Source organism: Chionomys nivalis, chromosome 2, assembly GCF_950005125.1.
Source record: "Chionomys nivalis chromosome 2, mChiNiv1.1, whole genome shotgun sequence".
Lineage (NCBI taxonomy): Eukaryota > Metazoa > Chordata > Mammalia > Rodentia > Cricetidae > Chionomys > Chionomys nivalis.
The window spans coordinates 57494723-57505210 of NC_080087.1; positions in this window are offsets into that span (position 1 = coordinate 57494723).

Sequence of the window (10488 nt, forward strand, 5' to 3'; positions counted from 1 at the left end):
TTGCTTGCTGGGAGCACAGGATTTGGCCTTTCAGGTACAGGAGTTCACAATGCAAGAACTGAGGTTGCAAGACTTTCTTCTCCTCTGTCTGGAAAATTTCATGTGAAATGGACAAGGAATTTGGGGTAGGTGAAGCAGTGATTTGAAAAGTCTAGCGTTTCTATCAGACCAGAATACTAACTAGTGGAATATTTGAAACAGTTTCTCCATGCCCACCCTTACCACATACAATTCAGTGTATCTCTGCAAGACAGGATACAAATGTTCAGGTTCCCTTAAGGTTCTTGACTATTTTGTGTATCTTTTAGTGCTAAGTGGATACTAAATAACTATGCAAAAGAATAGTGAAAACAATGAAGGTACTTAGAATTTATTTCAGGAATTTATGCTTAGTTACAGTAATGTGTACTTACTTGGCCAGTTTTCTATATTTCAGGCATTTCCAGTGGCTTTAGTTAAATAGTGGCTCAAATTATATGTATATGTGGGGTGTACAAGGAATGAATCCTCATCACTAAAGTAGCTTCTGTTGATGTATTGCCATGCTGGCGTTCAAGCTCAGGGCCTAGCATCCTCTACCACTGAGCTAAAATGAATTTTAAATTTAGTATTTGGAAGAGGGAGAAAGAAATCATGCAAGATAATCTTATTTTGCTCTTTTGATTCCTTTAGTCTCTTTAAACTCCATGAGGTGTGTGCTCTAGTGCAGTACCACAGTTTAACCAGTTTTGAAAACACCAGAGCAGGGTGGAGCTCAGGGTGTGCACCTCTGTCAACCTGTGCTAGAGGTCACACCGATCAGCAGGCAGCTGTCAGCAGACTGCTTACAGTCTTCTGGCCATGGAAGACATCCTTACCGCTGGCTCCATGGCTTCTGCTAAGCGGTTCACTTGGGATGCACTCAAAGGGGCTGTTCTGGAACACAGGACTGCTAATGAGATGTTTAAATGATGCGCTGAAACAGGTTAGGGTTTTTTTTTTCTTTCCCCTGTGGGGGGATGGGGGGTGGCTTGCAGCTGCTGAGTTGCAGTCATAAGAAATTTGTCGGGAGCTCAAACATCATCGTTAATAACCATTATTCTGTTGTCTGGGATGTTTGTTTAAATACTGTTGACACTGTGTGCGTATTGTCAGCGTCTCTAAATTGTAGCTCTTAACCGCTGAAATGTTGTTGGAGACCACCTAGGGCTTCCTCCGCATGGTGCTGAAGCGTGCATTCACCTGCTGGATAAACAAAAAACAGATTTTTTTCCCCCGTTTCAATTTTTCTCTCATGTGCAACAAGCAAGAAATTTTCTGGAAGGGAGGAAAAATTCGCTTGGGTACAGTGGAAACAGATACTGTGGAGACCCCCACGCCTGCATTTTTCACAGTGAGATAGAAAATGAGCAAATCGGGCTATCGAATTAGCACAGCTCAGGTCTTTGGAGCACTCGCAGATCTGTGGGGTGTGCGTTTTAAGACTCGAGCTTGTCATTAAGTGAAGAAATCAGTAACTATTCTTCTCATCAACAGCGTGTTAGCCTCACTTAAAATTTGCTTATTAAGTAAGGTCATTGGGTAGAAGCATGCTCTGGTGGGTGGGGGTGGGGGAGAATGTCGTCTCTGGGGGGTGGGGGTGGGGGAATGTAACGGGCTGACTCCCAAGTTGAGAGCTGCAGATCATGGCCGAGCAGTACAAAGCGTTTTCTATCTTGACTTATGAGGAGACAATAGTCGGTATTACAAAGGCACCACCTGTGACTTAACTCGGTTGACATCTCTGTTAAGAAGGGCAGAAGAGGGGCCGCACGTGCACCCTCCGAGCACGTCAGCGTGACCCACCTTTCCGGCTGCGGCGCGGTGGCTGGGGGTCCTGGCTGGTGCTTTGGCCTTCAGTTGCAGAAGTAGGGCCAGGAAAGTGAGGAAACCGGGTGACGGGCGCCCGCGGAGCCTAGGTCTGGACCACCGGCTCGCACACTGCCCCATTTTACAGATGGGTAAAAGCGCGGCGCGGGTGCGCGGGGTCCCGGGTGGGGCGGCGAGTCCTGGTCTGGGGGCCCAACCTTCAGGCCGGTGGCTTTTTGCTTCTTTCCCGAAGGTCGCTGCTGACAAATCTATCTATTTGGGGCAAATTGTCAGTGAGAAACTTCCGCTCGAACTGCGCCGGACAAAACCCGCTGTTTGAAAAGGGTAAATCCCGCGGCCGGCGCGGCCGAACAATGCCGCGGGCTGAGCGCCGGGGGCGGCGCGGGCCGCACAAAGGGCGGATTAATTGGGGCCGCGGCGGAGCGCGGCGCTCCAGCCCCACTCAGCCCGCGCCGCGGGGCGCCCCATTGACTGGGCCCCGAGCCCCACTTTTCACAAACTCCAAACAAAAGTCAATTTCTTTTTTATAAGGCGGGGGAGGGGGCGGCCGCCGAGATTCTTCACCCGCTTCTCTCTGTTGAGCTCTTGCATGGGGTAAGGAGTGGGGTTGGGGGGGGATGCTGGAGAGATGGGGGACCAGGGTGGAAGGACGGGGGTCCTGGAGGAACCGGGACTGGGGTGGGGAATCCTAGAGGAACAGTACCCAGGAGGGACAGAAACCCTTAAAAGACAGGACTTCTAAAGTATGGGCACCCTAGAGGGATGGGGACCTCTAAGGGGCAGGAGCTCCGGGAGGACCACAGAGGGACCGGAACTCTAAAGGATCAAGGGGATTGAGACCCTGGAGGGAAGCGGACCAAGGATGGAGGGGGACGTGGGTGTGGCTGCCCAGGACCCTGTCCCAGACCCTCCTAGCGCCTCTGCCTTTGGATACAAGGGTGGTGCAGCCTCCCTGCCACACCCACCAGGCGGGGTGGGACCCAAGCGCCAGGTCTTGAGAGTGGTTGAGGAAAGGCGTGGGGTAGTGGCATTGACCCTGATGAGGAGCGCAGGAAGGTGACTGGGGCAACACAGGGAGAAACGCCCCAATTAGTACCCCAGACCTGGTAGATTTGATCACCCCGTGGCTACTACTGTATTGAGCAGCCACTATGTTCCTGACTGGAGGACAGAGGGGCCTTAGCCTTTAATGTGAGGTCTGGTACCACAGGCCTCTACAGTTGTCTGTTGACAGGGCTGCTGACAGTACGCTGAGAGAGTTCGAAGCCAGCCTGAGCTACTGAAAGCATCGTCTAACAGAGAGTGGGACAGGAGGGGAGGAGAGAGCGCGCGCGTGTGTGTGTGTGTGTGTGAGTGTGTGAGTGTGTGTGAGAGCGTGTGTGTGTGAGTGTATTGTGTGAGTGTGTGTGTGTGAGCGTGTGAGTGTGTGTGAGTGTGTGTGTGAGTGTGTGTTGGGGTGAGGTAGATGGGAGGTTGAATGGGAAAATCAGGAACCCCCTGTAACGGATGACACGGAGCGGAAGGAGTGACATGTGGGAGAAGATACCTAATTCCTCTGTAGACACACTTGGTGAAGTGAAAATGATTTAAAACAAACATAAATTTCAGACTCAACATTGTCCATGGTCTGAACACGGCAGGCAGAGGATAGCCAGGACTGCACTCTCTGCCTCCTCCCTCTCAGGATGAGAGGTCAGGGAGGGGTGCAGAGGCCTCTTTGGCTGTCATTGAGATGAGGGAAAAATTCTTTTAACCATGGATGCTCTCCTCGGCTTGCTGGCCTCTGTGGTGTGTGAAGGTGGGTGTGAAGGTGGGTGTGGTCTTGTAAGACACCTGCTCAAGAGGCAGAGGCCTCATTCCTCAGCCAGAACTGACTTCTAGCTGGGCAGGAGCTACCTGTGTTGTCTGAGGGAAGTGGCTATTGGATCGAGGGCTGAAGACAACTGGCTAACAAGAGGGATTTTCTGAGGGAATTGCTTCTGCTCTTGTGCCTGTGGGGAGCAGTCTGCTCTAGAGTGACTTTTGAGTTTAGAAGTCTTTAACAGAAGTCTTTTCCGGGCGGCACCCTTCTTAAGACATCTGGCTAGCAGCTTGGCACTACTCCAGGTGGGCATAAAAGGAGAGGAATTCTGATAACAGGTACCAAGTCCGTGGTATTAAGGGGTAAAGGGATCTTCAGGAACAGGCGAAGGTGGCGAGAGGAAAAGGCCTGGACTTGGTGGTGCCAAAACAGGAGTGGTGGGCAGATCTGCTGCCAAGATCCAGCCTAGGCTCTGTCTCAGCCGCACTTTACAGCTGTCAGTCTGAAAGGATCTTCTCTGGGCCAGACAGTGAAGCCTTCCAGATTTCTGTTGAATCTGAGGCTGTGAAAAATCAAGGACAAATATTTATCTAAAGATGTCACAACTTTGAATTTCAATGATAACTTATCTGCTCATTTCTGGTGGGGATCTAGAGCAGCTGCAACTATTGTGTATTTTGAATTTCTGAAAGAGGAATTTGGGAATCAACAGTTTTCCTCCCCCCAGTTCTCAGTACGCTATCTTTTGATTTGTTGGTGCCTTTTGCAAGTGCAAACAAACAAATGATGAGAGTCTCAGTTTATTGTGAAAGCTATTAACTCCTGCCAAAAATTAATATAGTATTTGACCTTTAACACTCCATAGCGAGTGTATCCTCTCCAGCAGAAATAGAAGGAGGGGGCCGGGTGGTGGTGACACATGCCTTTAATCCCAGCACTTGGGAGGCAGAGGCAGGTGGATCTCTGTGAGTTCGAGGCCAGCCTGGTCTACAAGAGCTAGTTCCAGGACAGGCTCCAAAGCTACACAGAGAAACACTGTCTTGAAACACCCCCCCCAAAAAAAAAGTAAAGAAAGAAATAGAAGGAGGGTTAAAGCCTGCAATCGTCAATTATGGGATGTAAGAACAAACCCATCTGGTGAGCCTCCACACGGAAGCAATGTGTGTGTTGATAGTGTGGACTGGCTTCTTGTGGGAGGCTCATGTCCACAGCTTCTAAGAACGCCCAGCGACCTGATTTACATCAGTGTTATGGATGCAAGTCTGCTGAGCAAGGGAGTTTTGAGGGGTTCAGTATCACAGAGGGTGACTGACATACTGGTACCAGGCCTTCTTGTGACTCCATTTGCTTTTTTCTTTTAAGCATATTTTTTATTTTTAAAAATGGTGTATAATCTCTGTGAGTTCGAGACCAGCCTGGTCTACAGGAGCTAGTTCCAGGACAGGTTCCAAAGCCACAGAGAAACCCTGTCTCGAAAAACCAAAAATAAATAAATAAATTAATTAATTAAAATAAAATAAAAATGGTGTATATATGTGTGGGTCTGTGTGCTTGTGAATATCAGTGCCTGTGAAGGCCAAAGGTGTCAGATCCATCTGGAGCTGGGGTTACAGGCAGTTGTGAACGATGGGTTCTGGAATCAAACTCAGGTCTGCTCTTTTTGTTTGTTTGTTTTCGAGACATGGCTGTCTGTGTAGCCCTGGTTGTCCTGGAACTTGCTCTATAGACCAGGTTGGCCTCTAATTTAGAGATCTGCCTGCCTCTGCCTCCCGAGTGCTGGGATTAAAGGGTGAGCCATCACGACAGGCATAGCACCTTCCCTTAACAGCGGAGCCATCTCTCTAACCTTCCTTTGCTTGCTTTCAAACTAAATTTTAAGTACTTTGTCTCGTAGGAAAAAGTTATTATTTTGGGGTACTCAATGTGAACATCATTAGAGCAGAGAAGGTCCTTACGGTCTGAACCCCACTGGCAAGGAAGGAGTGGGTCTTGGCAGCTCAGGCTCAGGTTGCCAGAAAAGTACAGAAATGGTAGGGGAGGGGCAAGCTCAGTACCAGATCTGGAACTGCAGTGACAAACCACAAAGAAAGCCTGCCTCTCAAGATCCTCTAGACTGAATCAACACCAGAATGATGGATGGTTGTGGGACCAGACGACAATCTTAGTTGTTGGGAGGTAGAGGCAGGAGGCCCATCAGTTTGCAGTCATCTTCAGCCTCAGCGTTGAGTTTGAGGACAGCTTAGTCTGCATGAGACTCCATCTGAAGACCAAACGAAAGGAGGAAGAGGAAGAGAGAGGATGGGGGAGTATATTTCCAAGGCCTTGAACTTTTTAGGTATTCAGTCCTTCTACCTCTGAGCTCCACCCCGGTCTAAGAGTGAAGCTTCAAGTAGCTAGTCCTCCAAGAAGCAAAGCAGAGACAGTCGGAGCTTTGGGGCACTAGACACAGTCACGGAAATAAGATAGATTTAACAAAAACAAACAAACAAACAAAACACATAGATTTAGCCTTTGATAGTGAGATGTATCAAATCAATAAAATGCTTCCTGAATATCTGCACAATTAAAGTAATGAAATAAAAGAATGCAAGGGGAGAATGAAATGAAATGTGTGCTTACATTTAGTAGTTACGTTAAAAACGGGAAAGTTAGTGTCCACACTGAGGCCACTTTGGGACAGCATCACCCGTCGCTTACATTATAATTACATTTACACATACATCCCTAAGATACTATGAACTTTACTTTTTAATCACCTTTATATAAAAAAAGCAAACATTATGTTGTCTTCAGTGGGTTTTGTTTTCTTCCCTCCCAAGAGGTTTAATATTGGTATCAAATTAACTGTGGCAATTCCCACCATGTGGTGTGGTCATTCTCTTTGTTGTATAAATAGATGTCCTCTGTGGGACTACGACTCAACTGATTTATCCTTACTGTTGGTGCCCACTGGGGTTCTGCCTTCTCCAGCTCCTCTTCCCCTTCCTGGTCCACCTCCTTCTCCAACTCCTCCTCTTCTTGATGCTTCTTGTTCCCCTCCAGCTCCTCTGATGTGGGATGTCCTTCTGTATATGTGTTGTGTTTATTGATTGATGAACAAATCTGTTTCAGCCAATGGTTTAATAGAGTAAAGTCAGGTGAGAAATCCCAGACACACACACACACACACACACACACACACACACACACACACACACACAGAGAGAGAGAGAGAGAGAGAGAGAGAGAGAGAGAGAGAGAGAGAGAGAGAAGGCAGAGCCAAGGAGATGCCATGTAGCTGCTAAAGGAGAAAGATGCCAGACACATTACCAGTAAGCAACAGCCTTGTGGTGATGCATAGATTAATAAAAATGGGTTAATTTAAGATGTAAGAGTTAGGTAAGAATAGGCCTAAGCCATTGGTCAAAGAGTGTTGCAATTACTATAGTTTCTGTGTGATTATTTGGGTCTGGGCACTTGGGAAACGAAAGCCCAGTCCCCGTCTATACTTCTCTTCTCCCCACTGCTGCTCTTCTTATTCCCCCTTCCAGCTCCTCCTCTTCCTGCTGCTTCTCCTCCTGTGTCTGTCTCATAGAATTTTTCAACTTTTGTTTGCTGAATTGGTATCTTTGTCTTGTTTTTATTTTATTTGAAACAGGGCCTGACTTTGTAGCTCTGGCCATCCTGAAACTCACAATGTAGACAAGGCTGGCCTCAAACTCACAGAGATCTACCTGTCTCTGCCTCTTGAGTGCTGGAACTAAAGGTGTGCACCACCATGGTCAGCTTTTGTCTTGTTTTAAAAATTCTACCCATTGTGAGATTATAGTAATGTTATCCTAAGTTGTTTACTGAATTTTATAGTTCCCCCTCTACCTTTAAGTGTTCACCCCAATTAGACTTGGTTTTATGAATGGTATATAGGGTTGGTATGTCTTTCCAGGAACACTGACTGCATCTTTTATTATTATTATTATTATTATTATATTTATTTAGGGGGTGTCATGTGTGTGCCATGGCATGGGTGTGGAGATCAGAGGACTATTTTTAGGAGTTGATTCTCAAATCCCATCATGTGGACTTCAGGAATCAAACTCATGTAGTGATATTTGTGTTTAAACAAATAAAACTTGCTCCAAAATCAGAGTGCAGAGCTAAGCCATTAAAGGACAGGGAATAGGGAATAGGGGCACACACCTTTAATCCGAGGACTTGGGAGGTTGAAGCAGAGGGATCTATGTTAGTTCAAGGCCACCACGGGCTACGCAAGATTGAATCTGTCTAAAAGAGAAACAGAGCTCACACAGAGGATCGCGTCCCCACCAGCACTAGGGAGGTGGAGACAGGAGCAATTACAGTCAGATTTGGTAGAGATAGATTCAGCCGGGAAATGTAGTCTGAGGACAGGATCACCCCTTTGGTCTGAGCATTGGTAGAGGCAAAAGAACTCTCCAGTGGCTGGCCTCTCTGCTTCTCTGATCTTCACTCTATGTCTGACTCTGGGTTTTTATTATTAAGACCAATTAGAATTCATGCTGCAAATTCAGGTTGTCAGACTTGGGGGCAAGTCCTTACTTACCGGCCATCTCAGCTGACTCCAGTCTTCTTAAGGCTTTCTTTGGTGCTTTGTATTTTTTCTCTAAACCAGTGTCATATAATTTTTGTAATTATAATGGCATTTTTCTAAATATTACAATTTCTTATCAATATTTTTACCATATGAAAATGTATATTGATTGACAAATTCCCTTATGAATCATAATAATTTACCTTGGTGTCCTCGGGGGTTTTCTGCATGGCCAGTAGCATCCTTTGCGTATGGCAGTCTGGATCTTTCTTATTTTCTCTAACCCTGGTCTTGTTTCCTGTGCTTGGCGTGTTGTGAGGCTCTGATACAGCTCTGAGTGCGCAGGAACTGTTTTTTCAGACCCCAAGAAGGAGAGGATTTAGGTTGCATACAGTATCAAATTTGTGTATCTTTTTAGCGAATTAGGTAACAATTCTTTTTCATTTCTAGTAATGCTTTGGGCTAATCTTTTGAGCCATACCAGATTTAAAAAAAAATACCCTTACATCATTAAATTGTTTTATGCAGCCACTCTTATTTTTCTTCTCTCTCTCTCTCTCTCTCTCTCTCTCTCTCTCTCTCTCTCCTCTCTCTCTCTCTCTCATTAATTATTTAATTAATTACTTTTATTGAGGCAGCTACATTTATAGCCAGTCACTAGAACTCATTATAGATACCAGCCTGGCCTCAAAGATCTGCCTGCCTCTGCCTCATGAGTGCAGAGATTAAAGTCACATACCACTACATCTGACTCTTTTTTCTTAATTTTTATTTATTATCATGTTATATCATTTATATGTTATTCTGAATACACACCGGACACATAGGTGCTGAGTTCTTGTGTTTTGGGAGTTCTGCACTTTTATGTTGTAAGATGAGTGGGCCTGCTTTTTGTCCCAGCCACCCGGCTCCCGGCTGCCCGGTCGCCCGGCTAGCTTAACCCCCGAAATAACCATGCGGAAATTGTATTAATTAAATTACTGCCTGGCCCATTATATCTAGCCTCTTTTTGGCCAACTCTCACATCCTGATCTAACCTATTTCTACAAATCTGTGTAGCACCACGAGGTTGTGGCTTACCGGGAAAGATCCTAACCAGCGTCAGTCTCAGACAGGAGCTTCATGGCCTCTGCCACACTGCCTTCTTCCTCCCAGCATTCTGTTCTGTCTCCCCGCCTACCTAAGCTACTGCCCTATCAAAAGGCCAAGGCAGTTTCTTTATTCAACCAATATGAGCAACACAAACACAGAAGGACCTCCTACACCACTTTTACAGTCCTTGCCCTCTGTGAACATTTCTCGCTGTCCCCTGCTCGGTGTGGACCTGGGCTCTTGGATCCGTGCACTGGTGGCAAAGTGTCAGCTGTTGTCTCTTTGGAGACATCTCTCGAATGTGCCCTTCCTGGCTCTGAGTAGGTTAAGTTCAACAGCTTTCGCATTTTAAACTCTTTCTAGACTGCTTTCTAGAAGATGCTTTCACACTCTTTGCTTCTGAGCTGCATTCTGGCTTCCAGCTCACTGATTTTCTCTGCTGTCTAAATGGAAAATAACTACCATCTTAAGCTTGGATTGTTTACGTTTTTACTTCCTGGAGTGTTATTTAGACCTACTTCAGAGCTGATGAAATGCTTCTTATAGACTGCTTCTTGCTACTGTTTTCTTTTCTATGTATGAATATTTGCCTGCATGCTTACATGTATACTAGATGTGTGCTGGTGCCCACAGAGGCCAGAAGAGGACTTTCTGTTAGGGGTTGGTTGTGAACTGCCATGTGGGTGCTGGGAATTGAACCCAAATCCTTTGGAAGAGTAATGTTTGCTCTTAACTGCTGAGTCATCTCTCCAGCCCCATTTTGCTAAGGTTTTTTGTTTTGTTTTGTTTTGTTTTGTTTTGGATTTTTTTCAAGACAGGGTTTCTCCGTAGCTTTTTTTGGTTCCTGTCCTGGAACTAGCTCTTCTAGACCAGTCTGGCCTCGAACTCACAGAGATCCGCCTGCCTTTGCCTCCCGAGTGCTGGGATTAAAGGCGTGCGCCACCACCGCCCGGCCTTACTAAGGTTTTAAATTTTATCTTCATCATCATCAGTGTGTGTAGGGAGGTCATATATACTATGGTGTAACTGTAGAGGTCAGAGGACAACTTCATGGGGTCAAATCTCCACTTCTGCCTTTATATGGATTCTGGTAATCCAACCCAGGTCCTCAGGCTTGTCCAACAATCTGTCTAATGAGCTCTCTCGCTGACCCTGCTCACTAACATTCATGAGCTCCTATTTTGTTTTATGAAGTGGATAG